At 40.7% G+C, this 16,943-nt stretch overlaps 1 protein-coding gene across 3 annotated transcripts in view; it reads right to left on the bottom strand.

The window, feature by feature from the left end:
- Positions 1–16,943, bottom strand: part of ERC1 (ELKS/RAB6-interacting/CAST family member 1) — a 520,356-nt gene that overhangs the window by 451,495 nt on the left and 51,918 nt on the right. The window lies entirely within an intron of this gene.

Raw genomic sequence — 16,943 nt, forward strand, 5'->3', positions numbered from 1 at the left:
CCACTATTCTGTCTTCCAGGTCACTAATCAGTTCTTCTGTATTAACTAATCCTTTTTCTTTAAATCCCCACCTGAGGATACGTGTTGTTTTTCGTTTTTGTTTTTTTGAATTGATTTTTAGAGAGAGGAAAGGAGAGGGAGAGGAAGAGAGAGAAATCAAAACATTGATTGGTTGTCTCCTGTACACACCCCGACCGGTGATAGAACCCACAACCTAGGTATGTGCCCTGACAAGGAATCAAAACTGCAACTTCTTGGTCTATGGGACAATGCTCCAACCAACTAAGCAACCTGACCACTGCCTTAGTAACTAATATTCTGTCAGTTCCTTCTGATATAATTTTTGTTATTGTATTCATCTATAATTGGGTCTTTATTATATTTTCTAACTCTTCGTTGACGTGCTCTCTAAGTTCCTCTATTCTACTCTCCAGTTTGTTGGGCATCCTTATGACCATTTCAGTGAATTGTTTATCAGGCAAATTATTTACCTCCATTTCATCAGTTTTTTCTTGTTCATTCACTTGGGCCATATTCTTCTGTCCCCTATTTTAACTTTGTGTTTTTCCTGTAAGTAAGATGAAATAGCTCTCTCTCCTAATCTTGAAGAAGTAGCTTCTGTGTAAACTGTGTGTACTGGATGGTTTGAGCAGGCCAGATGTATTTGGAGAGGCCACGTGGAGTACCTAATGTTGTGCCACCAGAACAAAAGAAGTAGGTTCCAGGGAGGAGAACCTAGTATACACACATGCAGCAGCTCCTTATTATTCTGGCTGTCCACGTCCAGAACAGAGTCAGGACAGAGCAGCCTAATATGTGGACACTTCCTTGTCCTTCTGATCTGGGCAGGGTTGCCTGATGTGCCCTTAGAGAGTGCTGTGTTGATTTAATTGCCTATTTCCTGAGCCAGGTCTGGGCACAGCTGCACCCTATTCCATACTTGCTTCACAGAGACCAGCCCTGTGTGCATAGATCACAGTACTTTGCTGGTTCTGCACTTTCTCTTGGTGAGGCAGCTTTTGAGACTTCAGCCTACTAGTTCTTCACTTTCTCCCCCAACGTGCCGTGCAGCAACACCCCACTATCTCCGTATTTTCTCTGGATGGAGCAGCCCAGCATTTGGGTACCATAGTGCTTTGCTAGTTCTCCACTCTCTCCAGGTAAGGGAGCACCACATGCACACACCCAGCAGGTGCGGGCAGCTGCACTCTGCCATACCCACTGAATCAGTCTTCAGATGGAGGGACTATGGCACCTTCCTGTTCCTGCTGGTGCTAGCTCCAGAAGGGGTGGGTGAGGAAGCACTACAGCAGCCTGACAAGTTGGACAGAGCACCAAGCGCAGGAAAAACATAAACAATGGCAGTCGCTGGTTCCTTCAGTACTGGAGTGTTCCTTCAGCTCCTGTGGTGTCCGTTATTGGGTTGGCCAAAAGTTCGTTTGGTTTTTTTCTGCCAGATGTCTCTAACAGCACTTAATTGTCTTTAACTTCATTCGAAACAATTTTGTTAGACTGTACTGTGACAGCTGTCATATCAGCATGCATTTAAAAAGAAACTTACCTGCCCTGGCTGTGTAGCTCAGTTGGTTAGAGCATCATCCGGACATGCCAAGGTTGCTGGTTCGATTCCCACTCAGGGCACACACAAGAATCAAACGATGAATGCATAAATAAGTGGAACAACAAAATCAATCTCTCTCTCTCCCTTCATGTCTCTCTCTAAAATCAATAAATAAAAATAAAATTTTTTAAAAATTACCAAAATAGGTGAATTTTTGTATAGCCATTTTAATACTGAAAATGGAAGAACATAGGCAACGTTTTCAGCATATTATGCTTTATTATTTCAAGGTAAAAATGCAACTGAAATGCAAAAAAGAAAAAAAGATTTGTACAGTGTATGGAGAAGGTGCTGCTACTGATAGAACGTGTCAAAAGTGGTTTGTGAAGTTTCATGTTGGAGATTTCTCGCTGGACAATGCTCCATGGTCAGGTAGACCAGCTGAAGTTGACAGCGATAGAATCAAGACATTAATTGAGAATAATCATTGTTATACCATGTGGGAGATAGCCAACATACTCAAAACATCCAAATCAATAAAGTTATTGCTGAAAATGAAAAATGTCTTTTATTTTGCTGAAAAATACCATTCGGACTTTTTGGCCAACCTAGTATCTCCAAGTGGTCTTTCTCTTTCTTGTTGTGCAGAAGCTGTTCAATTAGCCGTTGGTTATCTCTTAGGAGGAACTACTCTAAATACAGGTGTACATTTGATGTGTTCTTGGGAGGGGGCAAGCTCAGGTCCTATATTGCCATCTTGAACCAAAATTAACCATTTTAAAGAGCAATTCAGTGAGGTTTAATACAGTCACAAGGTTGTACAATCACCACGTTTTCCTAGGATCAAAATAGTTCCATTACTTCAATGTAAATCTCCTTACCCATTAAGCACTTTCTCCTCACTCTTCTCTCCCCACAGCCACCGGCAACCACCAACTGGTGTTCTAATTCTGTGGATTTACCTATTCCAGCTATTTCAATCATTGGAACCATATAATATGTAACCGTTTGTATCTGGCTTCTTTCATTTAATATAATGTTTTGGGGTTATACTCACATCATAGTATGTGTCAGAACTTCACTCCTCTTTATGTCTGAAAAATATTCTGTTTTATGTATATACCACATTTTGTTCATTCATTCACCCATTGATGGACATTTGGACTATTTCTACCTTTTGGTTATTGTGAATTATGCTGCTATAAACATGTATATACATGGACTAGTTTGAGAATCAGTTTTCAATTCTTTTGGGTATATACCTAAGAATTCAGGGTCATATGGTATTTATATATTTATCTTTTTGAGGAAACATCAAACTGTTTTCCCCAGTGGCTGAACCACTTTACATTTTCACCAGCCATGTACAAGAGCTCCAATTTCTCTCCATCCTTGCCAACATTTGTTATTTCCTTTCTTTTCTTTTCCACTATGATAGCCATCCTAGTGGGTGGGAGGTAGTACCTCAATTGTGGCTTGGAGATGCATTTCCCTAATGACTAATAATGATGAATCTCTTTTCACAGGCTTGTACTCATGATCTTCCTACATGTAAAGAAATCCCTTTGTTATGAGTCCTGTTTCCGCAAAGTAAGAGTGGAAACTCAAATTCCCACACTCCCTTGTAGCTTGGCCCAGGCATGTGATCCGGACTCTGACAACAGGGCATATGCATGTAAGACATATGGAGTTGAGTAGAAAGAGGCTCTATTTCCATCTTAACTCATGTAGACGGTGACAGATGGATGACTCCAACTCTAGGCGTTAAGAACAACAGCAGTTTCCCAATGATCACAAGGTCAATTCTTGGCTCATAAATAGCATCAAAGCATCAATTGAAATATTTCCTTTAGCGTCCAATGAAGCAATGGCAACAGTCTAGGTTTCCTCATCAGCATAGTGTAGAACATTATAGAAGCTAAACCTCACACCTAATTCTCTGGCCCTCCCAGCAATTCTATGAGCTACTAAATATGCATTTGATAAACTCCTTTTCCATTATAGCATTATTCTGGAATAAGCATTAGATTTATTTTATCTAGCTCCACAGTGAATTCCTACAATAAATGTCAAGTAGTTACACAGAGGCAGGTTTGGTGAAATCTAAGAAAATTTCCTAACACTTAGATGTCTACCATTTTTTTAATTGAATAAGTTACCTTAAAATAGGGCAAACAACCAGTCACTGCAAATTTAATATTTATATTTATTATATTTGTCAGCGATAATGTGAAGGTGGATGGAGAAGTGAACAAGACAACCTTTAGTACTTTTTCTCTTCTGTGTTTCTACCATGTTTACTATACAACTGAAAGATAAAATCACACCTTTGTAGCCCATTAAATTTCACTCAAATATTTACTAATTTATTAGCAACTAATTCTAGCTTTTGCCATGTAACAAATTATATAAATGTTTAGACTAAACTGTATTCTTCATTATCCTTTACTTTACTCCATAAGAAAAAAAAAAAAGAATTACAGATAAATAGAAAGAAAGAAGTCTATAATCCTACGCATCTGAGAAAACCACTGAAAATATTTTGAAGAATATCCATCCTTCAAAACATTTTTCCCATGCTGAAATTCACCCATAAAAAAAAGATCACAACAGCCCTGGCTGGTGTGGCTCAGTGGATTGAGTGCTGGCCTGAGGACCCAAAGATCACCGGTTCAATTTCCATTCAGGGCACATGCCTGGGTTGTGGGCCAGGTCCCCAGTTGGGGGCATGCGAGAGGCAACCGATCAATGGATCTCGGTCAATGTATCTTGCACACATCGCTGTTTCTCTCCCTCTTTCTCCTTTTCTTCCCTTCCTCTAAAAACAAATAATCCTTTAGAAAAAAAGATCACAGTAAAAATAAAAATAATAGCTAACATGTAATCAGTGCTTACCACATGCCAGTCACTGTCCCAATTTTTCCCCCTTTCCCCCCTCCACCCAATGCCCACCCCGACTCCCTCAGGCAATCCCTACACCTGCTGTCTTTGTCTATGTGGCATGCATATATGTTCTTTGGCTAATCCCTTCACCTTCTTCCATCCAGTCTCCTCTCCCCTCTCCCCTCTGACAACTGGCAGTTTCGTCCATGTTCCTATGCTTCTGATTCTACTTTGCTTGTTCTTTTATTTTGTTAATTAGATTTCACATTAAGTGAGATCATATGGTATTCGTCTTTCCCTGACTGCCTTATTTCACTTAGCAAAACAGTCTCCAGGTCCATCTATGCAATTGCAAAAGGCTCCTTTAATTTTTACTGCTGAATAGTACTCCATTGTGTAAATGTACAATAGCTTCATTATCCACTCACCTACAGATGGGCACTTAGGCTGTTTCCAGATCTTGGCTGTTGTAAATAACACTGCTATGAACATAGGGGTGTATATATTCTTTTGAATTGGTGTTTCGGGTTTCTTAGGATATATTCTCAGAAGTGGAATCACTGGGTCAAAAGGCAGTTCCATTTTTAATTTTTTGAAAAAACTTCATACTGTTTTCCACAGTGGCTGCACTGGTCTGCATTCCCACCAACAGCGAGTACATTAGAGTTCCCTTTTCTCCACATCCTCGCCCATTGTTTGTTATTTATTGACTGTAGCCATTCTGGAGTAAATGTTCTATATATTTTAATTCATAATCTCCTCACATCTCCATTATGATGCACAATTATTATTTTCATTTTCCAAATAAGAAAACCAAAACACAGAGAAGAATAAGTAAACTGCTCTAGGTCATTTGGATAACAAGTAACAGAACCATCTAGCAGTCTAAACACATAGTTTGCACTTTAACATTATGACTCTATACTGCTTCCAAAAAATCGATCATAGTATATATACCACAGATGTAACATTCCCCTGATATATCATGAATATATTTCCATTTTAATAATTTTTTCTAAATCCTAAAATTGTGGGAAGTACACTACATATTTTAAGATATACTGATTATTTAATCTACGATACAAACAAAATACCAACTTTAAAGAAATCCTTAACATTAAATAATGTCAGAACATAGAGACAGCTAGAGTGCACACCTGGACTTTTGACCTATGCAAATAAACCATATGCAAATAAACCTGATCCTACCCCTCCCACAGGAAATGCTAATAGACTTAGCTCTTTCCAGAGGAAATATTAATGGACCTAGCCCAATATGTTAACTAACCTGGTGGGGGAAAACCAAAAAGATGTAAATGACCTATTGAATATATTGGTAAGCAAATTCACCCTCACCAAAATGTGTGTTTGGCAAGTATAAAAAAGGTGCCTGCAGGAGCCCAGGCAGGCAATTCCTACAGGGCCCACGAGGTGACTGGGAGTCTCCACTCCCCTTCCCCCTTCCCCTGGCTCCTAGAGGGCCTTGAGTTGGTCCAGGAGTTACCTCTTCCCTCCACCTCCTTCCTCTCTTTCCCTCAATAAACCTGTTATCTGATCCTACAGTGGTCTCCAGGTGACTTCTCAGAGCAAGGTCACCTGACAGTTTGGTGACAAAACCCGGGAGGGGCTCCGAGAGTGGTCACCAGCAGCTTGCAGGCAGGGGAGCAGTGGGCTTGGTGGCACGTCCAAAGCTTACCCCCGACCCTGTCTGTGGGAACCCTCTCGCCCCCTCCTCTCCCACCCTGCTCAGAGACCTGCTTATCTGATGACCTCTGCCTCCAGACCCGTTGCCGTGGCCTTCCCTCCATCCACACCCACACTAGACACTGACTAGTGGAGTTTCGTCTCACGGGGTGAGCCTCTCATCAGGCTGACTGTCTCATTTCTGAGGCTACTGTGGCTCTGCCCAAAAATCCTAGGCCTAGATCGGTCTTCCTTGGGGCCTTGAACCTTGTCGAACTTCAAGGGTGGTTGGGGACGCCCACCCCGCGGACAGTTCGTTCGAGGCCTTTGCGCATCATAGAATCGGCGGCTTAAGTGGGGACACCCCTTAACCCTCCTGATTCATTTTATCTCAGGCTCACCCTCTGGGCCGTTACTCTCAGTGCCATGGGAGCACATTAATCCCCACCTCCGAAGGACTCCCCTTTGGGTTATCTCTGTCAGAACCTCTGGATCCTTCAAATAGGGTCCCAGGTAAAGCTAAAAAAGCTCATTTCTTTCTCCATGGTTGCCTGGCCTCAATATCCTCTTGATAACAAATACCGTTGTCCAGAACCTGGAACGCTTGACCTCCAAATTCTCACTGACCTTGACAATTTCCTCAGGCGTAATGGCAAATGGCCCAAAGTTCCATACGCAGAGGCCTTTTTGACTCTTCACAGCAAACCATCCCTTTGCTCTTCCTGCACCACCCCCCAACTTATTCTCCTTCAACTGACCTCCACCTGCAGTTCCTCTGCGTCGCCAAACTCCCCCAACTCCCCTACATCCACATCTTTTACAGAAGCAGACGCCTCAGTCCTTGGACACCCTTATCCCTCCCATATGCCCCCTCCCAGTCAACAGCTCCCTCCGCTCCTCCCTCAGCAAACCTTTCTCCCTCCTCCCCCTCCCCTTCTGACTCACTGGCCAAAGACAAGCCATTGCTGCCCCCGGACTCCACCCCTCTCATTTCACCTCCCTGCACCCGTTCTCAAGCTGCCCTCACACCATTGTTCTCCCTGCCATTCTCAGGCCTGTACCCTCTTTGTAAGGTGGCAGGAGCCAAGGGTTTTGTCCAGATACATGTCCCCTCTTCCCTCACGTATTTAGCTCAAATTGAGCACCATCTATAATTTTATACTGCAGATCCTACCCCCTTTTGCAAGGAGTCCCAATATATAACTCAGATATATTCGTTAACATATCAAGATGTCTGTCATCCTAACCTCCTCCACTGCCCCAGAAGAAAAAGATCGTATTCTGTCCACTGCCTCCACCTTTGCAGACACCCTATATGTCCGGGATCCCAACAGGAATCCAGCCAGATGCACTGCAGTCCCAGTTGCAGATCCTCACTGGAACTATCAGTCAGGGTCCCCCAATTTGGCTAAGATGTCTCATTGTCTCACATGCCTAGTTGAAGGCATGCACAGGGCTGCCCTTAAGGCCAGCAAGTACCCATTTGTGTTTCTCATACTCAACATTCAGAATTTTCTAGCCCGGTAGGTCCTGCCAGCACTCCTGTGCAACTTCACGATCAATATAACATGCCAGGAGCAACACGAGAATCACCCGGCCTCTCGTCTGAGCCTGGCATCAGAGTTTACATCTCCTCTCCATCTCACCATCCCTCCCCTACTAAGACTCACTGGGACTTCCAGGCACACGTCCTGTTCCAGGAGCCCCTCTCCCTTCTACTCCCCTTTGACACCTCCAATTCCAGCTCCCTTGTGAGTGCCAACTGTCACCAGTGGTCTAATCTTACTCTTAACCTACAAGGTCCTTTTATAGCAAATTCCACATTACCTGACCCCATCCATGGAATGAACTGGGCAGACACTATCTCGGTCTTGGAAAAAGAAAACCAGACAGCACCTTTACGAGGTACCTGGAACATATACGGGGCACTGAACACAGGCACATCTTCAACAACTCTCAGACTTTGCCTACTGTCTTCATCTTCAGGTATGCCTTTGACACTCTGGCATCTTCCCTCTGTGTGGATCACAAGCCTACCTCTGTCTATCTACCAACTGTACAGGGACCTGCACAATCGCCTTTCTAGCCCCTCCCCTACAGGTGATGCCCCCCGACTCGGAGATTCCTATTCCCCTATCCACGACAATAAGAGTAAAGCAAGCTCCAGTACTAATCCCCATCCTGGCAGCCCTTGGCGTTACCACTGGAATCACAACAGGAGCAGCAGGGCTGGGAACTTCTCTTAAATATCATCAGGAGTTATCCCCAGAGTTTGAACAAAGCCTAGGGGATACAGCACAGGCTATTTCCAAACTTCAATATCAGGTCAACTCCCTAGACAGAGTTGCCCTTCATAACAGAGGGCGTTAGACCTCCTTGCAACCCATAAAGTGGGTACCTGTGCCTTTTGGGGTGAAGACTGCTGTTTTTATGTTAATCAATCTGGAACAGTACAGGCCATGGTTAAGAGCCTAACGGACAGAGCTGCCCAATTAAAAAATAAAATAAGCAGCTCACTGGATTCATGGTTTGACTTAACTGTCCCTCTGCAGACCATCCTCCTACCCCTCTTTACTCCCTTGCTAACACTACTTTTAGCTCTCATTCTAGGACCTTGCCTCCTGTGACTCCTTGTCAGCTTCATCAAAAGAATGGTCAACAAAGCTACAGCAAAGACAGGCCACACCCTCATGCTCCTGTCTACTCCTCAGTACCAACCCTGGCCAGCACAAGAAACATTGGCGATATAGACAGAGAAGGTAATGTACACTCTTAACTACACTCCTATGTCAGCAAGAAGTAGCCAGAATGACTGTGGTGCCCTCTTCCCCTAAACCCTCCATCTGTGACCCTAGACATCAGCAACATTCTTTTTATTAAAAACAAAAGACTAGATATGTCAGAACATGGAGGCAGCTAGAATACACACCTGGGCTTTTGACATATGCAAATCAACCTGGTCCTAGCCCCTCGCACAGGAAATGCTAAAAGACTTAGCTCTTCTCAGAGGAAATGTTAATGGACCTAGCCCAATATGTTAACTAACCTGGTGGGGGAAAACCAAAAAGATGTAAATGACCTACTGAATATATTGATAAGCAAACTCACCCTCACTGAAATGTGTGCTTGGCAAGTATAAAAAAGGTGCCTGCAGAAGCCCAGGCAGGCAATTCCTATGGCCCCACAACAGGCCTTCCACTCCCCCTTCCCCGTGCTCCTATGGACCCTCAAGTTGATCCAGGAGTTTCCTCTTCCCGCCATTCCCTTCCCCCTTTTTCCTCAATAAACCTGTTGTCTAATCCTACAGTGGTCTCCAGGTGATTTCTCAGAGCAAGGCGGCTACCTGACAAATAACATCCCAGATACATGAACAAGTTACACAAGGACACAGCTTACTCATGACTTTGAACCTAGTCTAGGCCAAAATACTCTAGAATTCTGCCCCTCCAAAAATTCATATTTATGAAACCCTCTTGCTATATATATTTCATGATAACATGGTTTGTGTGTCTTTTTACCCTCACTCAAGGACATGCTTATTGATTTTAGAGAGAGGGGAAGGAGAGAGGGAAAGAAACATCAATCAGTTACCTCTCATTCACACCCCAACCTGCTACCTAGGCAAGCACCCTGACCAGGAACCGAACCAGGGACCTTCTGATTTACAGGACACTCCAACCAACTGAGCCCCATAGGCCAGGACCATGATAAAATGGTTTTAAACTCCTCAAATGTATGTCTGTTTCTTTCTCCCCCTCCCCTTTTCTTTAAAAAAAACAACAACCCTCAAAGCACTCGACATATTATTGGGCATTTATAGTAGGCACTCAATAAATATTTATTGATAGGCTAGTTAGACAATGCTTTGTTGAAACAGAGAATAAGCAAAAACAAAGGTCCTTTCAGTCTTGTCCTTTGTCTTATTAAGAAACATACACATACCCACAAAGCATTCCACCCCAGATAATACGTAGTGACCTACTGCAAGAAAAACAGTTAACACTGCCACCCACTTTGTTTCAATGCTGAACTTCGACTGCACTAAGTTCAGGTAAATATACAAACAGGCAAGGTTCAAATTAAGTAAACTTTTAAAAAAGAAGAATGGAGCAAGAACCCTATTGACACACAAATGACAGGCAAAAACAAGTATCCTAAAGGGCTGGCAATACACAGTTCTAACCAATTCCAACTGTTCATCATACTACACCATGTGTCATGTCCTGGAAAACCATTGGGCCTTAGAGCAGCACTCCACAAAGAAGGAAGTCAGTTACTCACTGACCTGAGATTTCAAAGTTTGGCTAATCCTCATGAATTGAAAATTTTGATAGTTCAAACTTTGAGTACGTGATTTTCACAGCATTGAACATTTAAAGTAATATCTTTTCCATGCATTCCGAGATTCTTATCCATAAATATGGGGAATTCGATTAAAAATAATAATAAGCTATATATTTTTTCTAAGTCCAGAAAAGTACACTAGAGATAGCATCGCTAGTGTTTTTTGACATGCTGGTCCTAATTATTGCAAACCTTTTAAAGATGAGCAAATACCTAAAGAGTCAAGATAATTTAAAGACCACACTTCCATTTTCAAGGAAGAAAAAAAAAGTGACTTCCAGAGAGAAGAGATCAAATCCCCAGATTGTATGAAAACTAAAGCAAACACCTCAATAATCTGCAGTGTCTCTGCCTTTACTTGTCTTCTACTCCCTGCATATACTTAATATGTGAGCTGCAAATATAAGCTGACCTCTCTGTTCAAAGAAAAATGGAAAAGATTATTTTCCCAAGGTCTACTTGATGAGTGAAAATAAAGAGTCCTAGCAAGAGGGAACAAAAAGGAAAGCAAACAGGAAAAGAGACTGGAAAGTAGAAACAAACAAGTTTGTCAACAAGATAATTACAGGAAATGTGATATGAAGAATGGATGAATGGGTGGAAGGGAGGATGGGATGGAGGGGAACAAACTGAAGTTACACAAGGATTTTCATTAGACGTTAAGTTCATACTCCCCAAAGTCACGTACAAATCCTCACTTCAAAGAACAGTGAGGAAAAATCACAGAAGCCAGCAAGTTCAAGGAATCCTGATATTAACTCCAAAATGAAAAGATACACAGAGGTGATTAATAATGCCCTTCAGAAGAATATAAAAACAGCATGATTTCTAACTCACAAAACACACATGGCTGGGAAGATCTCCACCATATTGAATCAGCTATTTAATGCATGACCAAAAGCCAGCAAGACTAATCAAAACTACCTTAACTGTTCCAGAATCAAATTGACACCATTGATTATACCTTCAGTGTTTTTTGAATGAATAATATCAATACTTTTTTCCTCTTGACCCATATGTCAGCTAATTACATTTAGGGAGAACAAGCTGTTTTAAAACTGAACAAATGATACAGTTATCCCTTCAGGTTATGAGCGCCTATGTTTTTCATGACAAACTTTTTAGAGCAGTTTACCTTTCTCCTCCCAGGTTTCTAGACACACAAGTAAATTTAGCTTATTAATTCTGTGAACTACTCGAATAAAACCCTGGCTGGTTTGGCTCAGTGGATTGAGCGTCGGCCTGCGAGCTAAGTGTCGCTGGTTCGATCTTCCAGTCAGGGCACATCAGAGAAGGAAAACTCTGACTCCAAAAAACCTCCGCTGCCTTGCGGCATACCTCTTCAGGGGAAAGGCTAAGGGAGTAAACCCCGACAGAAAATCCGGAGCCGGAGTCCCTAAGGCGGTTCGACGTTGTAGTCAACACCGGCAACTCCTGCGGCGCACCTGAAGCCAAGCTGTATATTGACTCCGTCTTTCCCTTGGATCCTTCAGCTGCGAAGAGAGGGGGGGTCTGCTGCATGGGCAACAGCAGACCCTCCATATCACCCTGCCCAGGCTCTGTAGCTTCATCGCAAGATGTCGATTCAACACGGGAGGAGACAGATACCGTGTCACTCCCGAGTCGGACTGCACAGCCATTCTCAGCGGTGCAGATAGACTCTTAAGAAGCTACACCATCGTCGAGACGGACGGCTGCCGACGACGACTCGAATAAACTATTTAAATATAAAAACAGGATAAAATGACTTCATCTTGCCATTTCATTTGTGAAAATATGTAATACTTTTTAACATTCTTCTCAGATTGGGCATATAATCTAGATTGTATTTTTTCTCTGCCTTTATTTCACTTTGTTGCCTAAAAGACTAATCAAACAAGCTAAAAGAGCATAATTGCCTCTTCAAGATTATAGCAGTTTAACCTAAAAAGCACTAACCTCAAGCCCAGCAAGTGGGCATATTTCACTCATTGTGCTCAAAAGTGTGAGTTAAGATACAGCAGCTGATTATGACCAAAAAGGAAATGTTAATTCATAATGAATATTTCCCCATACACCATCAATATTTGCTAATCCAGGGTGATGGATACATGGGTTTGTGGTTGTTTCATTATTTTTAAAGTTTTCTGGATATATGGAAAGAAAATAATCTAAGTCTAATGTTCCACGTTTCTAGCTTGGTTGACTAGATTAGTATTTCTTCAAGTGTGATGCCTAGACAACAGCATGAACATCACCTGGGAAACTGTTAGAAACACAAATCCCTGAGCCCTATACCAAGCCAACTCAATGAGAAACTCTGAAGGTGGGGCCCTGAAATTTGTGTTTTAACAAACCTTCTACACAATTATGATGCACACTTAAGTTTGAGGACCATCTGGCTAGATAAATATCCTATCATTCACCAAGAACAGAAAACAGAGAAGCAAGCTGAGGCAGAGGAGAAAATTAGAATAAAAAAGCCTTGGTGCTTCACCAATTCAACTTCTCCCACCATCCTGCCATGCTACTGGGTGTCCAGCATTCCTTCTAATTCTACCCAGAAAATTCATTTCGCACTCATGAATTTACGCTTCTCAGTCTATTTATATTGTATTTTTTAAATCTCTACATTCTCGTCCCAAAATACACATTATGATTACATTGTCTGGGAAAGTTTTAAAAATATTGATGCCGAGGTTCTATCAAATACCAATAAAATTGGGTTTTTCTGGAGGTGGGGACTAGCCAAAAGTATGTTTGAAAGTTCTTCATGAAATTCTAGTGTGCAACCAGAACTGAAAGCCACTCAGTCAAAATGAAAGTTTTTATCTCTATTTGCAAATATTCGTCTATATTTCCAAGTATAATGAGAAAACTATTTGTATAAGAATCACAAAAGGTGTATTTCTCAAAATGGTATTCAAGATAATATTCAATGAAACACATTTATGACCTTTCTTAAGTATCTACATATTTATTTTGTTATTATATTGTAAGTCATATGCTTTCCATGTAAAGACAGCGAGAGTTTCATTTTAAAACAAGATTCCGTTTTTTTAAAGTCAATTATTAAAAAAAACAAAACACTAACTAAAGAATAGTACAAAGGACAGAGCAAACACTGCAAAGATGGTAAGCAAACAAAAAAGTCTGATTAACCTACATCAATGTGCTTATTAAAAATACAGATTTCTGAGTCCCACCCCAGCAATCCTAAACCACAAACTTTGGGAATAGGGTCCAGAAACTTACATTTTTAACAAGTGTTCCCAGGTGATTCTTATTCACTTAAGTTTGAAAAATGCTCTAAGAAGAGGTATTTGAGCCTTCTACCATTAGGCAGAGAATAAGCTTAAATGTAAAAGGCAACCCCCTCATTCCATTTATTTGACCATTATCACCTCCCTGGTCTCACAGAAAGGATGAGCTCCAGCTACATCTGCTGGGTGAGAAAGAATTATAATTTCTGTTTCAAAACTTAGATCCCATCCAGATTTCCCATTCGAACCCTTTATTGCAAGTTTCCCAGAAGCCAGAGCTCATCCTAATTTCGCTCTCTTCTTTTTACCCCTCTCATCCTCCTTAACAACAGCCCTATGCCTGGAATATTCCCATTTTAATATGACCTCCTGTTCTGTGCTCATTCCCCCTTCCAGCTACCCTGTGCAGCTAAATCTTTAAAAATGTCACAAAAAATATAGGAAAGGGTGAAGCTGGAGTTTGTATGTATGACCCATGGGCATGGACTGGGGGGGTGGGGGTTTGCTGGGGGAGGGGTGGTGCTGGACGGAGGGGAGCAAGGGGGGAAAGACTGGAACTATTGTAACAATATAATCAATTAAAAAAAAAGAAAAAAATGTCGCAAAACACTCATACAATATACTCATCCTCAGGTTATATTTGTACTCTCAAATACCAATGATAAACAATCTCTACCCAAATTGTTTTTAAATGTTCATATATTACCTCACTAGGCAGAATACTGAAATAAATTTCAGTTCATATACTACTAGTAGTAGTAGCCAGTGGTTCTCAACCTTGACTACACAACAGCATTATCTGGGGAGCTTTTAAAAATCCCCACTTGGAGGCCATGCTCTAGCCCAAATTAAATAAGAACCTCTGGAGGTGAAGGTGAGAGCAGACACCTTTTTTTTTTTTCCCCTTAAGTGATGCCAATACGCAGCCAAGGCTAGAACCATGAGCTCGTTTTTCAGCTGGAAAGATTACCAAGACAGATTTGGAGATTGTGTGCCATGTGCAAACAACACATTTACCATTACTATACTTGATTCACTCAGCCAAAAACAGAAGTTCACAGAACGGTGACTTTTAAGGACAGAAATTCCAAATTCCAACACTAATGAAGACAATATGCAAGTAGTTATTTTTATTTATCTTATGTTTTTATCAAGAAATACCCTATATTTGTTAACTCTAACCTGGTACGTGTTTTTTAAAGCCAAAACACCATAGCTCCAAATATGAACAGAATTTTCATAGAATTAAACTGACTCAAAAAATAAAATTAAAATACAATAAAATAGTGAAATCCAAAAAAAAAAAATTAAACTGGCTAATATTTAGATTAAGATAATTATATCATTTATATCAACCAATGGACAAGGGAGATACTGAGCAAAAAAGTTTAAATGAACAGATATTACTCTCAATTGATATGTACCACAAAACATATTCAAATATAAGTTCAATACCACGCATGACAATATCAACTGTTTTTGGAGTCTTTGTAATATAAATCCCGTTCATGATTATATTCATTACACTCAGTAAGACTAAATCTATTCATTCAATATCTTGTACACAGAGGCTGCAGTCTAATGTACTATAAATCTTTGAGTATGTCAAATTCAGTTTTAGGACCTCATTTGTAATAAATATGCTACCAAAAAGTACATACTATACAACATAAAGTGGGAAGCATATTCTAAAAAACAGTAATAAAATATACTTTACTTGTGATATGAGAAAGAAGTAATGTTAAATTTAGGAAGCTACAATTCTTCGAATAAATGAACACTTGGCAAAGTGAGTCACAGTTGTATATCCACTTCCTGCCATAAATGCCAGCAGCAAGTACATCCAATTTCAAGTTCCTTTCAAACCAATGAGTGGGCAGAAGACAATCACTGCCAAAATGGGGAACACATGGTATTCGTTCTTTGAAAAAATCAGCAGTGAATTACAACCAGGAGGCGAAGCCATCTGTCACAAGAGAAAGAAGTGGCAATAGCTGTCAAGAACTATAATATGCTACCTCAACCAGAGTCAAGTTTTAAATTTTAATTCCAGCTAACTCGTTGAATAAGGACGTTTTCAAGATCATTAATGTCAAATTATGAATGGAATGAGTAAGAGGGGGAAAAAAAAAAAAAAAAAACTACCATCACTGTAATTCTACCAAAACTGGAAATTCTCTCGCTATCAGGAAGAGCAACAACACAGCAAATAGAAATCACACACATGAAAAAAATTCAGAAATAAGTCAACACTTGAACATATTCAATTCCCTCTAGTACAGAAAACACTGGCACTTTTATCTGTGTTATATTCCTAACCTATGAACAACCCCCTTCCCCCCACCTCAAAAAAAAAGCAACATCAAAATATGAAGGTAAAAATGATCCACAAGTAAAAAAAAAGCAACCTTTGCCACGGCCCTACCTCCCTCACCTAATGCCACTCCAACCACCCGAGCACCACCCTTAGCCCTGCAAAGCACTGTAGTCCATTCTTCAGGGTTCCATATTTAATAAGGTAAATTACTGGGCAATTAAATATATGTATTTGAAAAAAAGAGTTCTAAGCGTCAGTCCTATCTTCTGTATGGTCTAAAATCCATTAACACCAGTTTCAGACATTGTAGGTTTCTAGGCATCAGAGGATGGCAAAACTAATTGTATTTATTCTTATATGTTCAAACATTTTTAAATCTCAAAATATAGATGATATTTAATTCAAAAAAAAGTGTAGCCACTAGATCTCAGTTTATTTAAATCAGCATTTTATACTGGCATTAAAATGTACAGAAGCCCTGGCTGGTGTGGCTCAGTGGATTGAGTGCTGGCCTACGAACCAAAATGTCACCAGTTCGATTCCCAGTCAGGGCACATGCCTGGTTGTGGGCCAAATCCCCATTTGGGGGTGCACAAGAAGAAACCATACACCGATGCTTCTCTCCCTACCTTCCTCCCTCTCTAAAAATAAATAAAATCTTTAAAAAAAAATGTACAGAAGCTGCTTTTAAACACAATATATTATTTGTGAAATTAGAATTAGTCACAGTAATTCTAGTTCAGTTACTCACTTGCTAATATTCCTTCCTTCATTTAAGCAGTTTTTGTAACCTTACTTCCTTCCATCAAAGCCTTAGTCTCTGTAAGAAAAACAAGAATTTCCTCTAGAATAAATTCATCTATATATCCAACTACTGGTAAATTAATGTTTCTCTGGCATACAAAGCCATGCT

The sequence above is a fragment of the Furipterus horrens genome, unplaced genomic scaffold (assembly GCF_987537825.1).
Source record: "Furipterus horrens unplaced genomic scaffold, mFurHor1.1.pri manual_scaffold_4, whole genome shotgun sequence".
Taxonomy (NCBI): Eukaryota; Metazoa; Chordata; class Mammalia; order Chiroptera; family Furipteridae; genus Furipterus; species Furipterus horrens.